The sequence below is a fragment of the Cyprinus carpio genome, chromosome B2 (genome assembly GCF_018340385.1).
Source record: "Cyprinus carpio isolate SPL01 chromosome B2, ASM1834038v1, whole genome shotgun sequence".
In the NCBI taxonomy this organism is placed as follows: Eukaryota; Metazoa; Chordata; class Actinopteri; order Cypriniformes; family Cyprinidae; genus Cyprinus; species Cyprinus carpio.
This window is the reverse complement of record NC_056598.1, coordinates 22,830,782-22,855,193: the sequence shown is the minus strand read 5'-3', so window position 1 is coordinate 22,855,193 and position 24,412 is coordinate 22,830,782. Positions and strand designations below refer to the sequence as shown.

At 39.0% G+C, this 24,412-nt stretch overlaps 1 long non-coding RNA gene across 1 annotated transcript; it reads left to right on the top strand.

Annotated features, from left to right (window-relative positions):
* The first annotated feature begins 1,230 nt into the window (after positions 1-1,230).
* On the top strand, positions 1,231-24,179 carry LOC122136252. The gene is made up of 2 exons (XR_006154041.1): positions 1,231-1,328; positions 23,908-24,179. It is a non-coding gene; the product is annotated as an uncharacterized LOC122136252 (long non-coding RNA).
* Positions 24,180-24,412: the final 233 nt, after the last annotated feature.

The window sequence follows — 24,412 nt, the reverse complement described above, 5'->3', positions numbered from 1 at the left end:
AGTGTGAAAGTAAAGTTTGAAGTGGCATAGGTGGCATGCCTACATCCTGTTACAATACCAGGTGCAACCGGAATTCCTGAAATCAAATCCTTTAAATAGCTTGCGCAGAGCTTGTGTTGTGCTTGTATCCTCTGGTAATAGAGCTGTTCAGCTATTGTTCAAGTGGTGTGTGACTGCAAAACCGTAAGATGAAGATGTCCTGCACCATTCTGTATCCACTGCTGCTTCTCCTGTTCAGCTGTGCCACACTTTGTCTGAGGTCCAGCAGAAAGAGAAAGGAGTGCAGGCTGAGGTGACTGAGCATTTGAATGTAAAGGAAAACAGTGATCTTTTGGCCTTTGGTGAGTTTCAGCCACATATTTTCACATGGATCCAGTCTGAGCTGGCAGAGCTAAAATCCACTACGAGTTGTCTGAAGAACACACTGCAGGTCACAGAGGAACAGCTGGAGCAGCTCAAGAGAAAAGGTAACCTCCTACATGTTCTCATTTCACAAAATGAAAAAAGTGCTAGTTACATATCTGTGTTTTTTGTATTTTTGAAAAAAAAAAGCTATTTACATATCTGTGTATTCACCACCATTACACTGCCTCACTGCTGATTATACATATGGCAGAGTAAGTTATTTTAGTAATAAAGTAATCAGAACACGTTTATAATTCAGTCTATCATTTACTAGCTAGCAGTCTGCATAAACATCTTTAACCAGACTCTATAAACTACTGTATAACCAATGAAAGATATGAAATATAGTGAGATGATAATGTGTAACTGTAATAATATACAGTAGTGTGCATGATTATTTTTTAAACAAAGCATGATCTCTGATCCACACAGAAGATAAAGTGGCATTTGCAGCCACACTTGGGAACAGAGGTAGCGTTGGGCCTTTCAACACTGAGATAACTCTGGTTTACAAAGATGTCTTTGTGAATGAAGGAAGTGCTTACAACCCAACCACTGGTATGTGTTCTTATAAGGAATCTGTATTAATATTTTTATATCACACTTTATAAAAACTTTAATGTTATTTGTTGTGTGTTACAGGTATATTTACAGCATTTGTTAAAGGAGTCTATTCCTTCACTTTCTCTGGACATAACCACTCATCTAAACCTATGGGTCTAAAACTCTTAAAAAATGGACAACAGATGATTATTTACAATCATCCTCAAGGTAACCGCTATGAAACACGCATCTAATTCAATCTCTTTGACTCTAGAGAAAGGAGATCAAGTCTGCATGCGTCTCTGGGAAAATACATGGGTCTTTGATAATGAAAATGACCACACTTCATTTTGTGGCCATTTACTTTTTTCTCTTTGAAGGTCCTATTCTCAACAAATCTCAACTGAAGGTGTTTAAATCACTTTTCAAATCCTGATTCACTTAAGAGTAAAATAAAAGAATTATAGAACATGTTCTTTTGAGTTTAAGACCTTTTTGTTTATATTTCATGTCATTTTATCTCTTTGATAATTCTATTAAAATGTATTGCTTGGAAATACAGATTTGACATTTGTTATTCTCCATATGTTTCCTTAATAATAATAATAATAATAATAAAAAACTGACAAATAAGATGCTGAACTGTCATTCTTTGTGGTTGAGTAATTTGTATGTAGAAAAAAGGTCTGTGCAGAGAGATTTAGAAAATGTAAATTAGCAAACTTTACAAGTCCTGACTGGATATGCCACCCCTTCTTTTATGGCTTTCTCTCTTTACCTGTGAAAAAATAACATACAAAAACTTTAACCTAAAGTTAAAAGGACACTGTATAAATATACAGTTTAGTCATAAAAGTAAAATAATCAGCATTTGAATGGAAAAGAGACACTTTCACTCTTTCTAATAAAGGCTTTATTGGTCAAATGTACAGAAAGTGCTGCAGTGACCATCAAAGAAGTTAAACAAAAACCCTTTTAAAAACAAAAGGAGAGAGACATATACAAAAGAATAGTCTTACATGATTTTACAGGGTTGCTCTTTTTAAAAGCTTCTTTTTTGTTCCTGTTCTATAACACACATGGTAAAAAGGACTAGTGAAATATAGGAATGAAAGGTGTGGGAGGTGGACGGAGGGGGAACGGGATGGGCAAGGACAAGGCCGACATCACAAGCACGTTTTGGCTGATGGCATGAGAAATCCTAACCACTGCAACAGACATTACATAAAACCCAGTGCACATATTCATAAATGCACATCAAGGGGGAAAAACCATGAGGATCATCTACAGTTGGCTCTGGCTTTACTATTCTATAAGAAAACAAAACAGTGTCAAAAGCCTCAGATTTCACAAGATTTGGCTTTTGTTTGTAGTCCATCCATAGTTTTCTATTTCATTTCTTTTCCTGAAAAATTTAATTGAACTGTACATTGAGGGGAGGTTAGTAAACACCTTCACAATATACCAAAATAGCCGCAAGGCTAAAACCACTGATCCATTTTCTTCCATTTTCTTTCCTTTAATAGCTTAAAAGTGCCTTTGTCTACAGAGACAAATCAATTTGAGGTGAAGTGAGGGAGAACCCATCCATGGTTGAGGTGAGGACACCATGAACGATAAAAGAGAGATCAACACAGACAGAGAGAGGAGGAGGAGGAACCTTTCTCTTCGGCAAGCAAGTGTGGACATAAAGAGGCTGTGTTAGGGATGCAGCTACTCTACAGTTCCCTATTTACAGAAGACAGGCATATAAAAATGTACAGACACACTTCCTCCTATATCTTACCACTGAGAACCCAAAAAGCGAAAAGAGGAAAATTTTTTTTTGTTTGTTTGTTTTGTTTTTAAATCTCATTACTACTGTATATATAACCTTTGCTGAAAGAGAACCGTCTAAATACAAAACTCTCTGGGGATCTAAAATAAACCTATTTGCTAGATTTCAAATGAAGAAAATATCATTATTGTATACTTTCATTGCAAAAAAAAACAAAAAAACTTTTGGGTATTTACTATTAAAAAAAAATAAAATATTAAACTAAACACAAAAAAAAACAAAAAGCATAGCCACACTGTCAAATATTACAGTTTAGTATTTCAGAAAGGTAGAAAGCATTGTGGCGTTATACTATAATCTGATTAATCAACATGAAAACAACAACAACAAAACCCCGGTAAATGTAAATAACAAACATCCCAGAGTTGTTGATTCACAATTTATTCCATTGTGTCGATTTATTTTTCCATTTCATGAATTTACTGAGACACAGCAGCTTATACTACTGAAGTACCTACAGGCTTTGCAGCATTTGGACTGAGGGTGCGATTCCCAATATTGACCAGCAGATGACTATTACAGGATGCTTTTTGTGGGTCAAAATCAGGCTGTGATAGCTTTTCAGGCAATAAATTCTGGCTTCTGTAAGTGTGAGAGGGCATTAAATGCGAGTGTTTTATGTATATATGTGTAAGTGTGTGTGCACAAGTCTATGTCTGCATGTGAATCTTGCTTGTGTGAAGGTGTATGCATGTGTGCATGAGCCACCATGTCTGTGTGTGTGTTTGTGTCTTAATAGGGTAACGTTGATGGATCCCATTTAAGCTTTCCTTTCACTTTTCCCTTCTGAATGTAAGTCTCTTCCTCTTCATCACTGTCTTCGGATTCAGCACTAGAGAGATCTGCCAGTTCATCATCCTCTTCGTCTGCTTCAGAATACTTGGAAATCAACACGATTTTTTGGTAATGCTTTCATGCTGCTTTTTTTATGGTAATTTTTTTTCAATAAATACCTGTAACTGTACTTATATTTGCGTGCTACGTGTTTTATATTGTTCAGAAATTAATAGGTTTAGGGTAGGGGTGGGGTTAGGTGCTCCAATGAAAGTAAAAATTTATATAAAATTATTATTATTATTTTTTTTATTTTTTTTTTTACAAATGCATGCAAACCATTAAAATAATACAGTAAACTGAAAACAATGGAGGACCCTGCGCAAAAAAAAAAAAAAGTGGTACCTTGAGCATCAAAAAGCTCTGCCAAGGGGTCCTGACAAAGTGTCAATATGTGACGAGTTGGGGGTGAAAATGTGTTGTTCACACTGAAAACTTCATTTTGTCAAAATAAACTGTAAATAAAATTAAAATGTAATTATTTTAAGCATCACTGTTGCTGTTTCTCTGGACATTATCGGCTATCTAAAGTTCTGAATTTAGGTCCCTTAAAAAATGGAGAACAGATGGTAATTGTTTTCAATTATCCTTTAGGTGACCGCTATGAATCAACAGCTAATTAAGTCTCTTTGACTCTTGAGAAAGGAGATTGTGTCTACAGTATGTGCATCTCTTTGAGACTTCATAGGTCTTCGATAATTACAGTCACCACAGTTCATTTGTTGCCCATTTACTTTTCCCTCTTTGATAATCTTACTAAATTCATGAAGCTCAAAGTCATAATTTTTGCTTGTAAGACTAATATTTTATTCTGGTATATTTTCATGTGCATGAAAATTACACCTTTAAAGACAAGCTGTAGGCCTGGTGGAAGTGTGGTAAAACAACTGATGTGGACTACTGTGAAGCATCAATGGGGGGAAATAAAAAGTAATTTAAGTTCTTCTTTCCACTACATTTATTCATGTGCTCTTCAATTCAGTGGTTCTCAAAAGCATTCCTGGAGGACCCCCAAAACTGCACATTTTGCATATCTCCTTTGTCTGACACACCTGTCTGTCCTTTAAAGCCCGTCTCTTGCAGTCTGCAGACAGACGCTTTTTGGCTACTGAAACTGATTTGTGTTTTGCAATCTGCATCTTGATATAGCCTAATAATGTCCTATAGCATTCTGTATCTGCTGCTGTTTGTGCTGTTCAGCTGTAACTGCAGCAGTATGTCTGATGCACAAAAGAAGGAGAGGGAACCACTGACTGGCAGGAGCGAGTCTTTACCTGTGGAGTGTGGTGCTGCTGGGAATCAGCAGGCCTGCCTCATCACAGGGGTTTACCCACTGTTGGCAGAGCTGAGCTCCAGTCTTCAGTCTCTGAAGGCCAGCATGGACCAGGAACAGTTTAGAAGAAAAGGTACTGATTCACACAGAATGCGTTTCTGCTTTGAAAAACGTGAGACATGGGAAGTGGAAGGGGGAAAAACACAAGCTTGCAAGATGCAAAGTTAAACAAGAAAAACCATACAAAAGTAGCGTAGTGCAATGAAAAAAAAAAAAAAAATGTGTTCTGTCAATGTGAGAACCAGCCTTCCAGGCGCGCAGATGGCACTAGGGAAGCTGGGACATGACCCCCCCCGATTCATAGTGACCCGATCCGTCCCCCTCACTGTCTCAATGAAAGGCTCTATTGGTAAACTGCAGATTAGATGTTGGCTTTTGTTTGAATATGCTTGTGTGTCATCTTCACTTGTTTTCGCAGTCGTCGTTGCCATGGTTGCATATGTACGTGTGGGGCTAAGATTTCAAAATAAGGGCTAGGCACGGTGGCCGAGAGAGCTCAACGTGATGCAACTTCACAAAACACATTCAAATAGAAAAAGCATCATCAAATTAAGAAAACATCTTCATCAGTTTGACAGCACAAGTGCTGCAAATACTCGCAACACAACGAAATACAAAAACAAGCTGCAAATATTCACAACACAAACAAATACAGAAACGAGCTGCAAATACTCAACACAAACAAAATTACCCCAACGAAATGTTTTTTTTCTTTTCTTTTCTTTTCTTTTCTTTTTTTGGCGTATTGATTACCATTTGTATAACCACAGTTGTACAAATACCATGGTTAAACTATGGTTAGAGTAGAAAATCCATGGTTAATTTGTTAATGATTACAGTAACCATGTTTTGTTTGCTTTTGTATATAATAATTGTATTTATTAATTTCAATGGTAAAACCATAGGCCATGGTTGGTTTTTGTAAGGTAAGTTGTAAAAGTAATTTAGCCAGCTTACATAACCTTTCACAGTTACAGTAATTGTGTATTTAGTCAGCTTATTTAGGCTAATAATATCCACACAAAAAAGCTAAGGAATCATATGACCAGGATGCTAAAATAAACAAAGATCTTTGCAGAGCAAACATTGATAAATTATGTCCCAGCCATATTTGTCACTTTACGGTTCCCTTAAATATTTACAATGTGGTCTGTGTTTTTTTTTTTTTTAGCACGTTTCTTTATTTGTTTGTGTTGTGAGTATTTGCAGCGCGTTTCTGTTTTTACAATGCGTTTCTTTCTTTGCTTGTGTTGTGAGTATTTGTAGCACGTGTTGTCAAATTGATGAAGATGTTTTCTGAATTTGCAGGGTTTTTTTTACATTTACAGCGCGTTTAGCTTTCTCGGCCACCATAGCAGGTCCTGTTGGGGTAGGGGCGTGTTTGTTTTGGTGCTAAAGAATGAGGTCAGGGCAGACGCAGACTGAAGCACAATAATAATCTAACCATTACTTTACCCATGTTCTCACTACACACTGTTCTGTTGTCAATAAACACACATGACGATGTTTACGCTCTCTCTGTGTGTATGTGCTACGACTCCTGTGAGGAGCTGGTAGCTGCCTCAGTTGTGCCTGTAGCGGTAACCATAGTGATCATATACAGGTGCATCTCAAAAAAATTGAATGTCATGGAAAAGTTCTTTATTTTTTGTAATTTAATTCAAAAAAGCTAACTTTCTTATATTCTAGATTCATTGCACACAATCTGAAATATTTCAAGAGTTTTTTGTTCTAATTCTGGAGTCAATAATGGTTATGACTTACAGCTTAGAAAAATAAAAAAATTCAGTACCTCAAAAAATTTGAATATTTTCTCAAAGATCAATCAAAAAAAAAAAAAAAGATTTACAAAACAGAAATGTTCAAGATCTCCAAAGTAGGTTTAATTATCAATGCTGAGTATCAATGAGTACAATCCCCTCTATTCATTTACACAATAAACCTATTTCAATCCTCACCCCTTATTGAAGCCCAGGTTTCTTTGATAACGGTCTTCAGCTCCTCAGTATTGTTTGTCAGATGTTACTTATCTTCCTCTTCACAATACCCCATAGATTCTCTGTGAGGTTCAGGTCAGGTGAGTTTGCTGGCAAATCAAGCACAGTATTATCATAGTCAGCAAACAACTTGCAAGGGGTTGTGGCACTGTTGGCAGGTGATAAAAGTCCTGCTGCAAAATGAAATAAGCATCTCCATAAAGCTTGTCAGCAGATGGAAGCAGAAAATGCTCCAAAATCTCCTGGTAGATGGCTGCATTGACTTTGGACTTGATAAAACACAATGAACCAACACCAGGAGATGAAATGGCCCCCAATTCATCACTGACTTCAGAAACTTCACACTGGACTTTGGATTCTGTGCCTCTCCAGTCTTCCTCCAGACTCCAGACCTTGTTTTCCAAATGAAACGCTAAATTTACTTTCATCTGAAAAGAGGACTGTGAACCACTGAGCAACAGTCCAGTTCTTTTTCTCCTTACCCCAGGTGAAATGCTTCTGACATTTTTTTCTGGTTCAGGAGTGGCTTGGTTCTAGGAATGTGACAGCTGTAGCCCATTTCCTGAAGACATTTGAGAGTGGTGACTCCTGATGCGCTGACTCTGGCTTCAGTCAACTCCTTGTGAAGCTCTCCCAAGATCTTGAATCAGCTTTTCCCGACAATCTTTCCAAGGCTGTGGTCATCCCTGTTGCTTGTGCACCTTTTCCTACCACACTTTTTCCTTCCAGTCAACTTTCTAAGAATATATTTTGATACAGCATTCTGTGAATAGCCAGCCTTTTCAGCAATGACCCTCTGTGACTTACCCTCCTTTTTTAGGGTGTCGATGATCATCTTCTGGACAACTGTCAAGTCAGTAGTCTTTCCCATAATTGTGGTTCAATACTCAAAAATTACCTAAGGGGATCAAAATTAACCAAACTAATCAAGCTCAAAATGGGATATTCTAATTTTTTGAGATACTGAATTTTTAATTTTCCTAAGATGTAAGTCGTAACCATCAGAATTAAAACAAACAAACAAAAAAAAAAAAACTCTTGAAATATTTCAGTTTGTGTGCAATGAATCTAGAACATAAGAAAGTTTGCTTTTTTAAATTAATTTACAAAAAATAAAGACCTCTATCAAATACACAAAAAAAACCAAACAAAAAAAATTTTTTTTCTTTCTCTTCTCTTCTCTTCTTTTTTTGTCGTTTTTTGGCGTATTGATTACCATTTTTATAACCACAGTTGTACAATACCATGGTTAAACTATGGTTAGAGTAGTAAATCCGTGGTTAATTTGTAAATAAATACACTAACCATGTTTTGTTTGCTTTTTTATATAATAATTGTATTTATTAATTTCAATGGTAAAACCATAGGCTATGGTTGGTTTTTGTAAGGTAAGTTGTAAAAGTAAGTTAGCAAGCTTACATAACCTTTCACAGTTACAGTAATTGTGTATTTAGTCAGCTTATTTAGGCTAATAATATTCGACAAAAAAGCTAAGGAATCATATGACCAGGATGTTAAAATAAACAAAGATATTTTCAGAGCAAACATTGATAAATTATGTCCCAGCCATATTTGTCACTTTATGGTTCCCTTAATTATTTACGACGTGGTCTGTAATTTTTTTTATTTTATTATTTTAGCACATTTCTTTATTTGTTTGTGTTGTGAGTATTTGCAGCGCATTTCTGTTTTTACAATGTGTTTCTTTCTTTGCTTGTGTTGTGAGTATTTGTAGCGCGTGTTGTCAAACTGATGAAGATGTTTTATAAATTTTCAGGTGTTTTTTTTTTTTTTTATTTGCAGCGTGTTTAGCTCTCTCGGCCACCATAGCAGGTCCTGTTGGGGTAGGGGCGTGTTTGTTTTGGTGCTAAAAAAATCAGGTCAGGGCAGACGCAGACTGAAGCACAATAATAATCTAACCATTACTTTACCCACGTTCTCACTACACACTGTTCTGTTGTCAATAAACACACATGATAATGTTTACGCTCTCTCTGTGTGTATGTTCTACGACTCCTGTGAGGAGCTGGTAGCTGCCTCAATTGTGCCCGTAGCGGTAACCATAGTGATCATATACAGGTGCATCTCAAAAAATTTGAATGTCATGGAAAAGTTCTTTATTTTTTGTAATTTAATTCAAAAAAGCAATCTTTCTTATATTCTAGATTCATTGCACACAAACTGAAATATTTCAAGAGTTTTTTTTTTTAATTCTGGAGTCAATAATGATTATGACTTACGGCTTAGAAAAATTAAAAAATTCAGTACCTCAAAAAATTTGAATATTTTCTCAAAGATCAATCAAAAAAAAGATTTACAAAACAGAAATGTTCAAGATCTCCAAAGTAGGTTTAATTATGCACTCAAAACTTGGTTGGGGCTTTAGTGCGGCGTGGCATGGAGGCGATAAGCCTGTGGCAATGCTGAGCCCTTATTGAAGCCCAGGTTTCTTTGATAACGGTCTTCAGCTCCTCAGTATTGTTTGTCAGATGTTACTTATCTTCCTCTTCACAATACCCCATAGATTCTCTGTGAGGTTCAGGTCAGGTGAGTTTGCTGGCCAATCAAGCACAGTATTATCATGGTCAGCAAAACACTTGCAAGTGGTTGTGTCACTGTTGGCAGGTGCTAAAGTCCTGCTGCAAAATGAAATCAGCATCTCCATTAAGCTTGTCAGCAGATGGAAGCAGAAAATGCTCCAAAATCTCCTGGTAGATGACTGCATTGACTTTGGACTTGATAAAACACAATGAACCAACACCAGCAGATGAAATGGCACCCAAATCATCACTGACTTCAGAAACTTCACACTGGACTTTGGATTCTGTGCCTCTCCAGTCTTCCTCCAGACTCCAGACCTTGATTTCCAAATGAAACGCTAAATTTAATTTCATCTGAAAAGAGGACTGTGAACCACTGAGCAACAGTCTAGTTCTTTTTCTCCTTACTCCAAGTGAAATGCTTCTGACATTTTTTTCTGGTTCATGAGTTGATTGGTTCTAGGAATGTGACAGCTGTAGCTCTTTTCCTGAAGACGTCTGAGTGTGGTGACTCCTGATGCACTGACTCTGGCTTCAGTCAACTCCTTATGAAGCTCTCCCAAGTTCTTGAATCAGCTTTTTACCGACAATCTTTCCAAGGCTGTGGTCATCCCTGTTGCTTGTGCACCTTTTCCTACCACACTTTTTCCTTCCAGTCAACTTTCTATGAAATCTTCCCTCATCGTGATGTAGACATGTGGGGGCATATTAGAATGAGCCAATTTAGGAGGGCGTGGTTATCTCTTAACTTTTATAAAGAATATCTCTTTGGATTTGAGACTTTAGTCTTTGCAACTTTACATACAGTATCTTCTTTATGCACCAAAATATTGTAACACTCCAAAGAGAAAGGCAAAATGTAAAGTGCATCATATGACCCATTTAAAAACTGAAGCAGCACAAATGAAAATTGTTACGGCACAACAAAGCAAACATGCAACGATTGAGACTATTTGAGTATTGTGAAGTTTGGAGCGTGTGGGGGGCTGGTGATGTCATTGCCTAAAATTAGTGCTGGTCAATCCAACTAAAAAAAAAAAAAGGAATTGAATCAAACTTTTTTTTGTTTTTTTTGAGATTACTCACAATGAATTTCCCATACCTAACATTAAAGTTGTTTAAATATACTTTTATATTGCAATAATTTCACATTAAATCTTCAAATTAACAAACAACATACAGACAAGTATATTCTTTAATAGTTTAGTTTTAATGGGATCTTTTTTTTTATGACTGAGGCTCATAATCACTGATACCAATACTACTGATGCTCTATAAAATAGTTTTCCCCCCTAATTTAACCATGACTGACTATAGCTATTCAACATTACAGTATAATTAAGAGCTATCAGTTTGAACATTTACTAGACTTTTAAAAAAGTACTTCTAATTTAAGTAAACTTAAAACAAACGTCACATAAACACATTATAATAAATGTCATATTCAGGCCTAACCTGTGGCCCTGGCAGACCTTCAGCAGAAAATTACAGCAATTGAAACTTAAGATTTCAATCACTAAATTTTAAATTAAATATAGCTGAATCCTTAAAGTTTATAATCAAAATTGTATTGATTTCCTCGTTTTTTCCCGGCTTTTGTTCTTGATGATTGATCAGACAAGCAGCTGGATGTTGTGTCTGAATAATTGTGCTACTTTTAAGGCCTCCCCTAGATGGTACTGTTTGTTCATGTTCTCTTGTAGGATACTAATATAGGAAGAAGGAGAGTTAAAGGGTTAGTTCGCCAAAAAAATTAATTTTTCTGTCATTAATTACTCCTGCTATATGTCGTTCTAAACTTGTAAGACCTCCGTTCATCTTCAAATTAAGATAGTTTTTGATTAATTACGTTTCTGACAGTTCTCTGACCCTCCCATAGATAGCAATAAAATTACCATGATCAAGGTCCAGAAACGTAGCAAGGTTATCGGTAAAATAATCCATGTGACATAAGGGGTTCAACTGTAATTTTACAAATCTCAAGAATACTTTTTGTATGCAAAGAAAACAAAAATAATGACTTTATTCAGCCATTCATCTTCTCAGGGTCACCATGGTGCCATTTTGGAGAGCATCCACTGAATGTAAACAGCATATGCTAATCTGTGTCAGCTGCATCATGCGGATATGTTGTTTTCGTTCAAATCAAAGTGTAAACAACATAGAAAATGTATGCAAAAGCATCATCAAATAAAGTCATGAAGCTTCTGAAGGCTCCATTGAGTGATATTGTATGAACAGTAACCAGCAAGACAAACTTAACTAAAATCAACTTTTGTGTTCAGAGAAAAAAAAAAAGGATTGAACAGTGTGGAGGTGAGTAAATAATGACTGAATTTATATTTCCTCTTCAGGAACTCGAGCTGCTTCGGAGACGCTTTGGGGAACGTCCTCAGCATGAACCGCTCTGAATCATGTGTGTAATCAGTCCAATGGATGGGCGAGACGTCATAGGCGGGTGACGTCCGAGACCAGGAAGCTTAAAAGCACGTGCGGCGAAGCCGGCATTAGCCTTCTGTCTTCAGCAAGCGCTCTGTCTATGTGTCAGTTGCTATCTGTTTGTGAGTCTTATTTAGTGGTGTTTGTCCACTGATAAGCTCCATTTGTCAAGCTTCCAATCAAGAGAAGTCTTGGTTGAGAGCAGGCAGCGTTCAGGTTTGTGTGTTTTCCCCAGCCCCGCAAAGAAAAAGGGTAGGGACACACACAGTTTGTGTGTTGTCTGCTTGAGAGTGAAGCACGCAGAATCAGCTCTCGAGGGAGTTGACGGCTGCGATGCGAGCATTTTGCTTCACTCTCAGAAGGCTCTCTTTGAGGAGGGAGCCTTCACTGGCGTTTCTCGCGGTGCCAAGGCGGAGCAGTGGTTGCGCTCGCGGGTTTCGCTTTCGGATCCGCTGGAAGGAATGTAGACGGGCAAGTCCCTATCTTCTTCCTTAACCACCAGATCCGGCGCCCGCTCTCTGGGTTTCGGAAGCCCGCATTTGTGGTACCTTCTCCCCGGTGAGAGGGTGCGTCGCTCTGCCTGTCTTTCTCTGAAGAGATTGATGTGGAAGGCGTCGATGAGCTCGCCAGTTGCACAAGCATCAGTTACACAAGCATATTATGCCTGATATTATAATGAGCAGCTTTAATGAGGAGTGGAGCTCGCACAGTCGGCTCTAGGGGGGCTGATTGTGCTTTTCACGCTGTTAAGTGCTCCGCTCTCGCTGGGCACGCTCCGAGGAGTGTGTCCGTGCATGCGATCTCACGGTTGCGGTCCCGCTGCTGCTGAGGCACGGCGACGACCGAGATCACGGGAATCGCACATGATCTGACGAACGGGTTGAGACGGCTCGTCCCAGATCTAGAGCTCGTTCTCGAGGCTTGGAAGCCGGGGCTGCGGTTTTCTTCCCCCCCTCTGATGCGGAGATCGCTGCAGCATTCATTTTTCTCTGAGGAGATGATGTTGTTTGTGTGACTGAGTGCCAAAAAAAAAAAAAAAAAAGAAGAGCGCGCTGCCGAGGCAACGTGTATATTTCTTGGTTTCGTTTTGATGTGAATCTTTCTACACCAGACCGTGTTTACTTGTCTGGTTATTGACTACATTTAATTCTGAGGAATAAATTGAAATATTTATCTGACTATTACAGTTAGATGTACAGGGGTTCCTGGGTTGTAATTTCTTGAGTGAGAACACGTGTTTATGGAAGTGACATTGAGGTGGTCCCTCCTCCCGTTGCAGAGTCCGGGTCCTACAGCCGGTACTTCACTTTTCCGAGGAAGGATGAGGTGTTGCGTCCTATTTTAGATCTGCATTTCTGAACCGCTCAGTCAGGGGACTGAAGTTCAGCACGCTTGCACAGACCATGTCTGAGGACTGGTGTGTCACGATCTATCATCGAGATGCACTTATCTCCATCCTCCCTCATCGGAAGTTCCTGAGGTTTGCTTTTGGGGGCAAAAGCCTACCAATACGGTTCTTCCTCTGGCCTTGCACTCTCACCCCACACTTTCACAACTCAACCACATCGAAGATTGGTTGATATTAGCTTGATCAGAGCAGTTGGCGGTTCGGCATCGAGATGTTGTTCTCACTCACATGAAAGAGCTGGGGTTAAGACTTAACGCCAAGAAAAGTGTGCATTCTCCAGTACAGAGAACCACTTATCTGGGCGTGGTGTGGGATTGGACCACGATGCAGGCACGTATGTCACCTGCTCGGATCGAGTCAATCCTCACTGCATTCGGGAGAGCAGTCTCGGAGATTGCTGGGTCTGATGGCAGCTGCGTCCAATGTGAATACTATTGGCCTGCTGTACATGAGATCCCTACAGTGGTGGCTCAAGACCAAGGGGTTCTCCCAGAGGGGAAACCCGCTTCACATGCTAAAGGTCATGCGGCGGTGCCTATGTGCCTTGGACATGTGGAGAAAGCCTTGGTTCTTGTCTCAGGGCCCGGTGCTGGGAGCTCCTTGTCGCCGTGTGACGCTAGCGACGGATGCGTCCCTCACCGGCTGGGGTGTGGTCATGAGTGGCCACCCTGCCCGCGGTCCGTGGAGTGGTCACCATCTGACATGGCATATAAACTTCCTGGAGATGCTGGCCGTGCTTCGAGCTCCCGGACCTGAGAGATCACCATGTGTTGGTGCGCACCGACAACACAGCGGTGGTCTCTTACATCAACCACCAAGGAGGTCTGCGCTCACGCCATTTGTACAAACTAGCGTACCAGATCCTTGTGTGCTCCCAGGACAAACTCCTCTCACTGAGAGCAGTCCACATTCCTGGGCATCTAATATGGGAACAGACATCCTGTCGAGGCAGGGGCCGAGGCCCGGGGAATGGCGGCTTCACACGAGGTGATGAAGCAGAGTTGGAGAGGTTGGCCAGACTCAGGTGGATCTGTTTGCGACTCGAGAGACATTGCACTGTCCCCTCTGGCTTCCTCTGACTCATCCAGCTCCACTGGGGCTGGACGCCATGGGACAGACGTGGCCGAGGCTTCATCTGTACATTTTCCCACGATTGCTCTGCTTCCGGGAGTTCTGGAGAGAGTGCGCTGGGACGGAGTCCGGCTGCTGTTAGTAGCCCCGTTCTGGCCGGGCCGGGTATGGTTCTTTGGCCTGATTTCTCTTTTTGACGGCACTCCATGGGAGGTTCCCGTCAGGAGAGATCTCCTCTCGCAGGCGGAGGGTGCGCCCCCGCATGGAGCTTAGAGGCTGGAGGTGTGGTCTCTGAGGAGGCACAACTCTTAGCTTCCGGTCTCTCAACCGAGGTTGTTAAGACTGTTCTCTAATCCAGAGCTCCCTCAATGAGGAAACTGTATGCCTTGAAGTGGAAGCTTTTCACTTCTTGGTGCGGAGACCGCCAGCTCGACCCAGTTAACTGCCCAGTTGGTACAGTTCTGGAGTTCCCGCAGGCCCTTCTCTCCGCAGGGTTGACCCACTTCACCCTGAAGGTCTACGTGGTGGCCATTGTGGCCTGCCGCGCCCCTCTCGGTGGCCAGTCAGTGGGCAGTAGGGCTTGCATAGACTAGTCGACTAGTCGAGTGATCGACTACTTTAACCACTAGTCGGCACTGTCGGAAACAATCGACTACTCGAGCGTGCATTAACCATAATGCATGCACAGATTGCCTACAACGCAAATTGTAGGATTACAATATTGCATGTAGCTGTTACTTTCTATCACTTTCTCTATGTTACATGTAAAATTACAATATGTTATTTAATAATTAGGGGTGTGCCCGAAGCCGAAATGCCGCAGATAATGGCTTAAAAAACGAATAACGGATAAGGAATAATTCTGCCTGAATATTCGGCTGATGCTGGCACAGTCTGGTGTTTGCTAGATATCAGTTGAGCCAGGGGATCAGCGCAATATTATACACAGACCTCTAAAGTCACGCAATAATGAGTGTGTGAAGTGAATGAATATAAACTTTATGAACGAAAAGAGCATAAATCAAACACCGCATTGATGTTGCCTCTCCGTGAATCTTTCAGAAATCAGTGCTTGGCAAGAGTAATATCACCTATAATAATACATCATACACGGTCTATTATTTGTATATATTTAAAAGGCAATGATTTAAACCGTAGGCTACGAAATGATACATGAATGAATGGAATAAACAGCGCACTCACCAATCAAACAGCTGCGTTTGCGCGTCAGTCTCTCAAAAACCAAGCCAGCTCTCTCTCTTAAAAGTAGGCTAATAATCAACTTAGATGCAGATAGATTTTCTATGTTTGCTTCTTTATCTTTTGCTAGTTTGTGTGGCATGCGCACATTTGTTTAGTAAGTTCAAAAAGACTCGCTTAGAGAATTCTGCGTAATGAAAATGTGCGCCTTGAATTCATTCAGTCGCGTTCAAATGATCATTAAACGTTTGTCATGACGTCTCTGCTTATATGATTAATTTATTTATTTTTAATTAATAATTATTTACTTTAACGCAGCATATTTGTTCAGGGATAACTACGGGGAAAAAAAGATAGTCATAACGGTCTTATCAAGTAACTGTACGACACATGGTTTTATCCGAAAACAGATACTAATAATTTGTTACAGATACAAATACTGGGTAAATTAAAATAAAAAAATTTACTGTTATAATTATTAAGTATTGACCGTTTACGTATGTTATGTAATTGTTGCATTAGGCTATTAATTAATTAGTTAATAAACGTTTATTGATAAAAACTATTTAATGTCTTTTCATTTACAGTAGCATGAACCACGAGTAGTCGAGTAACTCGAGTATTTTTTTAAATAAGTAATCAACTAGCAGAAATCAGTAGTCGTGCAACAAAAAGTGGGCAGACACCCTCTGGTTACACGTTTCCTCTGCAGTGCGCTGAGGCTAAGGCCTCCGGCCAGAAGAAGCTTATGCTTAGCGGTGGATCAGGATGCTATCCTAAAGCCTCGAGTCCTCTGATCTCCCCTCTCTTGGGGGTCAAGACTCACTCCTCTGAAGTTTGGCCATTGGACTGGTTGTCCCGATTACTGTGAGGATCCTGGCCTTCTTCTCTTGCTTTAGTTGTGCAGCTTCCCACACTATAGGCAGAGATTTGTAAGTCTGGCGGCGTGGGCATTCTCGTTCCCCAAAGCGCCTCCAACGCAGCTCGAGTTCCTGAAGAGCAACGTCTCAGGTTACGCATGTAACCATGGTTCCTCGAAGGAACGAGACGCTGCGTCGCAGTGCCACACTTCCGGCATCTCTGCCAGCGCTTGCTTCATCCACTTGAGGCTCATGCCGGCTTCGCCGCACGTGCTTTGAAGCTTCCTGGTCCAAAGCGTCTCGTTCCTTCGAGGAACCATGGTTACATGCGTAACCTGAGACGGTTTGGATGAACTAAGACCTTTTTGTTTATTCATTCATATTTCATGTCATTTTATCTCTTTGATAATTCTATAAAATGTATTGCTTGGAAATACAGAAATACAGATTCGACATTTGTTATTCTCCATATGTTTCCTTAATTAAAAAAAAAAAAAACTGACAAATTAGATTCTGAATTTTCATTCTTTGTGGTTGAATGATTTGTATGTAGAAAAAAGGTCTGTGCAGAGAGATTTAGAGAATGTAAATCAACAAACTTTTCAAGTTGTGACTGGATAAGCCATCTCTTTTTTTAAAAGGCTTTATCTCGCTACCTGTGAACAAATAATATACAAAAATTTCAACCTATAGTTAAAAGGACACTATATAAATTTTGTCACAAAAGTAGAATAATCAGCAGTCTTTATTGGTCAATGTACATAAAGTGCTGCAAAATACTTACAACACAAACAAATACAGAAATGCACTGCAAATAGGCAGACCACATTATAAATGTTTAAGGGAACCGTAAAGTGGCTAATGCTTATCTGTGTTTGCTCTGAAAGGGGAGATTTTTGTTTATTTTAACATCCTGATCATATGATACCTTAGTGTTTTTAAAAAAAAATAATAATAATAATTATTATTATTATTAGCCTAAATAAGCTGACAAAATACACAATTACTTTAACTGTGAAAAGTTATGTAAGCTTGCTTTTACAACTTCCTTCACAAAATATAACATGGCTTTACTATTAATATATATACATTATATATATAAAAAAAAATGGAATAAAATGTTATATATACAGTACATGTCAAAAGTTTGGAAACATTACTATTTTTAATGTTTTTTGAAAGAATTATATATACAGTACATGTCAAAAGTTTGGAAACATTACTATTTTTAATGTTTTTTGAAAGAAGTTTCTTCTGCTCATCAAGCCTGCATTTATTTGATCAAAAATACAGAAAAAAAATGTAATATTGTGATATATTATTACAATTTAAAATAATTGTTTTTAAAATTTATTATACTTTAAATGATCATTTATTTCTGTGATGCAAAGCTGAATTTTTAGGATCATTATCACATGATCCTTTAGAAATCATTCTAATATGTTGATTCATTATCAAAGTTGGAAACAGTTCTGCTGCTTAATATTTTTTCAGAACATGTGATACTTTTTTTAGGATACTTTGATGAATAAAAAGAAAAAAAAAAAAAAAAAAAAAAAGAAGCTATGTTTTTAAAATATAAATATTTTTTAATAACAATATACACTACTGGTCAGTAATTTGGGGTCAGTAATTTTTTCTTTCTTTCTTTTTTTTTAAATAAAATCAATACTTTTATTCAGCAAGGATGTGTTAAATTGATAAAAAGTGATACTAAAGAAAATATATTATTAGAATATATATTATTAGAATTTTTTTTTTTTTTATGTAAATGCAGTTCTTTTTAACCTTTTATTCATCAAATATATTAGACAGCAGAACTGTTTCCAACACTCATAATAAATCAGAATATTAGAATGATTTCTAAATGATCATGTGATAGACTGGATGTTACATGTGACACTGAAGGCTGGAGTAATGATGCTGAAAATTCAGCTTTGCATCATAGGAATAAATTACTTTTTTTTTTTTAAAGTATATTCAAATAGAAAACTATTATTTTAAGTTGTAATAATATTTCACAATATTACTGTTTTTTTTTCTGTATTTTTGATCAAATAAATGCAGGCTTAATGAGCAAAAGAGACTTCTTTCAAAAACATTAAAAATAGTAATGTTTCCAAACTTTTGACCTGTACTGTATATATAGTTAAACCATTGTAACCAGACATTAACCATGGTTTTGCTCCACTAACCATATAGTTTAACCATGGTATTTGTACAACTGTGGTTATACAAATGGTAATCAACACGCCATAAATAAATAAATGAAACAAACAAACAAACCTTGGTTTCTACACATTTACTATAATAAAACCATGATTCATTTCTATTCGTTGGGGTAATTTTGGCATTGTTGGTGTCCTGCTGCCATTGTGGTCTGTGCTACTAGCATTTCTGTGTTTGGTTGCAAGTATTTGCAGCACATGTGTTATCATACTGAAGAAGATGTTTTCTTAAATTTCTTTTTCTATTTGCATTTGTTTTTCTTAAGTTGTAGGGCGTTGAGTTCTCTTGGCCACCATAGAAATAGATATAATCACAAATCTATAATGCATCTAATGAAGTTTTACCTAGTTAACATACAATTGCAGAGCTCTGTGACTGTATTACTAATAAGAATTGAAATGAAGAGCTTAAATATTTGCTGGTTAAATTTAGAAATGAGTTCACCTGCTGTCTTAAAAACATGAGTTTACTCAACTTGAAGATTATGTCTCGGTTACGTGTGCAACCCTTATTCCCTGAAGGAGGGAACAGAGACGTCATGTCGGTGACTGATGAATTGGGATCTCGCTTAGAGAGACCAATCTACATCGAGTGTAATTGAGTGTAAACTAAACGAGCCAATGCACATTAGCATGCGATTATTGCATCCAGCTGCCGCTGATCACAGCGTAAGCATAAAAAGGCAGCAGGTGCATCGCATATCAGGTTTTCACTGAAGAGCCCAGCCAGTGACCCGGCCGATCATTGGTGGCACAGCAGCCGTGGTGACGGGATGTGACGTCTTCATTCCCTCCTTCAGGGAATGAGGGTTACATACGTAACCGGGACTGCAACCCTTTTTGGTGTAGGCCGGAGCTCGTAAACAAGAAGACCAGTCACTATTGTCATAGCCCTACCCACTCACTGAGATTGGATAACACTGGGAAAACGTACCTGTGCCATATGAACATCCATTTAGGTGCATATAGAAGATTATAGGTGATTGAAACCCTCATGGAAATGACAGTAGTCTGTCGGGGAAACACAGGCTCTGAGGCCACCGTGGACTTTAAACATATGGGATCCGCTTAGATCTCTACATATGGAACCCAGCCCTCTACCAGTTCTCAAGGATTCAGCGAGAGAGGGCCCGGTGCCGGACGTTTCACCACAGCTGCCTGCCGAGGGGATGGAGGAACTCGACAGGGCCTACAGTACGGACACTCTGGAGCAGTTTAAGCAAGCCGACACTAAACTGGGGCCTCTTAGTGCTTCTGCCCGTTTGAGGTGAGAACACGAGAGGATACCGGCTCCACACGAAGGCTATAGAATTTAGCGAACATGTTAAGGGTCGCCCGGCTTGTAGCTCTGCAAATATCTGTCAGCGAGGCGTCACAAGCCAGCGCCCAGGAGGATGCAACACTTCTAGTAGAGTGAGCTCGCAACCTGAGCAGGCAGGGCACAACCTGTGCCTGAAAAGCCAGGGTGATGGCATCCACAATCCAGTGGGCCATCCTCTGCTTAGAGATGGCATTCCCCTTCTGCCGGCCTCCGTAACAGACAAAGAGCTGGTCTGAGGTCCTAAAGCTTTGTGTCCAGTCTACGTAAGCTTTGTGTCCAAAAAATGCATGCAGGTCCCCTGCACTCTTGATGGAGGACAATGCAAGCGGGAGCAGAGTTTTCCTTGAAAGAAACTTTAGCTCAACTGGCTGCAAAGGCTCAAATGGGCCCTGCTGCAGTGTTTTAAGCACCAGAGACAGGTCCCAAGGTCCAGGTCCACCCCAGGTGCACCCCCCTCCCCCCACCCCACCAGATGTCTTCCGATAGACTTGTTTTTAGTAAATTTCTAACTGCATCTGGCAGTGGCGGATCCTGGCATGTGTAGCTGCCTAGGGCCGCTTTCTTCTCCTCTTTATACTTAATTTTAGGCAGTTTCTATAGCGTGATATTTGACAGATATCGAAAGCGAGCGAGTGGATTTCCTTCACTCACACAAAACTGGATGTGTGCTTTTAAATATACATTGTTCTTTTATGAATTAAATCTGCTTTTGCTCAGAGATTACGTGTATGCTCAAACGTTCTTGCATCACTGAAGACTAGAAGCGCTTTTTTTCTAATTCAGATGAGGAGTAGGCTTATCTCATTAAATGGAAGCAAGCTGATTACAGTCAGCCTTCTCTAGTTATTTATTTTATTAATAGCCTACTTATTTTAGTTAAGTGCTTAACTTATAAATATGCATTTATTCAATTGTTTTATTAAGTGCATTTGTATTTTGTTGTTTTTGTATAAAGTTTTGCAATAAAAGCGTATTAACCAGGTTCCAGAAATAATCACTGAGGGTGCTTCTAAAATTAGTGAGGGTGCTCTAGTCTTAAAGCCCATTTTCACATATTTTCTCCCGTCTATTGCTTTGGTCATCATTGTGTCAATCACTGCTACTTCGAGAGTGAATCCCACATAAATATGCAGATGTCATTCCTGAAACTTTGCAACGTGTCTGTGGCTGAAAAACATAGTTCTACATTTTAAATGGATAATAGACTAGAAAGCTTGCAAAGAGTGCTCATTACCACTAAAAAAGCTGTCACTCTTTGTTTAGTGAGTGTATACACAATGTATTTTAACATACATCGTGCCGCAAACCATAATCCCCCCCCACCCACCCCCATCCACCCTCTTTTGAGCCAGTGCCCCAGACTGGCCACCCCATTTAGGTTGCTCTAGACACGCCCCTGGTCCCAAGAGGATACGGAGAGGGGCCGGGGAGGATTTTACCTTCTTGCCCCCCTAAGGAACCTAGCTATCGCCTGGCAGCCACCAGTAAAAACACAAGGGCCCCGTCCACACGGAGACGCGTTTCTGTGAATACGCACAAATTTTTTATCGGATAGGCGTTTTGTCCACACGGATCCGGCATTTTCAGAAGGTGAAACCGCTATTTTTTGAAACCGGGTCCCAGAGTGGATAAATCTGAAAACGCCGTCTTTGCGTTTTCGTCTAGACAGCGAATCCGTGTATTTTCTGAAACGATGACGTCATGAGCCCACGTTTCACCCCTAGTCAAACAATGCTACGTCACGTAACAGCAACAAAAACATGAACAAACACTGAATGATTGTCTTTTTTATTATTTAACATTAACACAGATTAATAAATGTAATGTTCCATGTTCGTTTGTATACCGTGCGCAAGGTTTATGCACATAGTCCATGTCTTCTTCTCCCTTTTTAGTGTATCTCTGTGGCAGAATTATAGCGCCACATGTTGGTCTGGCATGTTTACTACATAGTTTTGTGTTGGTTTTGTGGTTTCTTGTGGACGCAGATATTTCTTGAGACGAGGGGGAAAAAAAGATCGGATAGGGAAACCTCTGGCTTCATGTGGACATAGCCTAGATCTCAGCAGAGGCAACGGAGCTCCGCCCCCCTGGAGGAAACAGAGCCTGGCCCGCAGCTCCAAGATCGTCATCTTCCCGCAATGGGAACATGACTCATCCGCAAACGCCACCTCAGCGTGTTTAATGCCCAGATATGTGAGGCAGCGATTGTGACCATCACTGCAGTTTTAACTGCAGTTTTTACTAATAAGAACTGAATTAAAGAGCTCTCTTATTGGCATTGTTATAGTCATAAAAAATTAATGGTAGAGCTCTCTGATTCAATTCTTACTAGTAAGAATGCAATTGCAGAACTCTGTAATTGTAATTGTTACTTAGTAAGAATTACATTAGAGAGCTCTCTAATTGGTATTTTTATTAGTAAGAATTTATAGCTTTCTAATTGAATTCTTACTAAAAATGCTATTATGACAAGCACTGTGGGTAACTTTTTAAGCTAAAATGGCTTGTCAGAAGCCTCAGGCTATTAATTTTGACTTCTTTTATTTATTGATACACACCTATCTTTACGTCGAGTTGACAAAGTGTGAAAGTAAAATTTGAAGTGGCATACGTGGCATGCCTACATCCTGTTACAATACCAGGTGCAACCGGAATTCCTGAAATCAAATCCTTTAAATAGCTTGCGCAGAGCTTGTGTTGTGCTTGTATCCTCTGGTAATAGAGCTGTTCAGCTATTGTTCAAGTGGTGTGACTGCAAAACCTTAAGATGAAGATGTCCTGCACCATTCTGTATCCACTGCTGCTTCTCCTGTTTAGCTGTGCCACTTTGTCTGAGGTCCAGCAGAAAGAGAAAGGAGTGCAGGCTGAGGTGACTGAGCATTTGAATGTAAAGGAAAACAGTGATCTTTTGGCCTTTGGTGAGTTTCAGCCACATATTTTCACATGGATCCAGTCTGAGCTGGCAGAGCTAAAATCCACTACGAGTTGTCTGAAGAACACACTGCAGGTCATTGAGGAACAGCTGGAGCAGCTCAAGAGAAAAGGTAACCTCCTATCTGTTCTCATTTCACAAAATGAAAAAAAAAAGAAAAGAACAAAAATGCTAGTTACATATCTGTGTTTTTTGTATTCACCACCATTACACTGCCTCACTGCTGATTATACATATGGCAGAGTAAGTTATTTTAGTAATAAAGTAATCAGAACACGTTTATAATTCAGTCTATCATTTACTAGCTAGCAGTCTGCATAAACATCTTTAAACAGACTCTATAAACTACTGTATAACCAATGAAAAGATATGAAATATAGTGAGATGATAATGTGTAACTGTAATAATATACAGTAGTGTGCATGATTATTTTTTAACAAAACATGATCTCTGATCCACACAGAAGATAAAGTGGCATTTGCAGCCACACTTGGGAACAGAGGTAGCGTTGGGCCTTTCAACACTGAGATAACTCTGGTTTACAAAGATGTCTTTGTGAATGAAGGAAGTGCTTACAACCCAACCACTGGTATGTGTTCTTATAAGGAATCTGTATTAATATTTTTATATCACACTTTATAAAAACTTTAATGTTATTTGTTGTGTGATACAGGTATCTTTACAGCATTTGTTAAAGGAGTCTATTTCTTCACTTTCTCTGGACATAACCACTAATCTAAACCTATGGGTCTAAAACTCTTAAAAAATGGGCAACAGATGATAACTATTTACAATCATCCTCAAGGTAACCGCTATGAAACAGCATCTAATTCAATCTCTTTGACTCTAGAGAAAGGAGATCAAGTCTACATGCGTCTTGGGGAAAATACATGGGTCTTTGATAATGAAAATGACCACACTTCATTTTGTGGCCATTTACTTTTTTCTATTTGAAGGGCCTATTTAATTCATGAAGTTCAATTTTCTTCTCAACAAATCTCAACTGAAGGTTTTTAAATCACTTTTCAAATCCTGATTCACTTAAGAGTAAACTAAAAGAATTATAGAACATGTTCTTTTGAGTTTTAGACCTTTTTGTTTATATTTCCTGTCATTTTATCTCTTTGATTATTCTATTAAAATGTATTGCTTGGAAATACAGAAATACAGATTTGACATTTGTTATTCTCCATATGTTTCCTTAATAAAAAAAAAACCTGACAAATAAGATGCTGAACTGTCATTCTTTGTGGTTGAGTAATTTGTATGTAGAAAAAGGTCTGTCCAGAGAGATTTAGAAAATGTAAATTAACAAACTTTACAAGTCCTGACTGGATATGCCACCCCTTCTTTTATGGCTTTCTCTCTTTACCTGTGAAAAAATAACATACAAAAACTTTAACCTAAAGTTAAAAGGACACTGTATAAATGTAAGGGAAACAGGTCTGTTTAGCTCAAAGG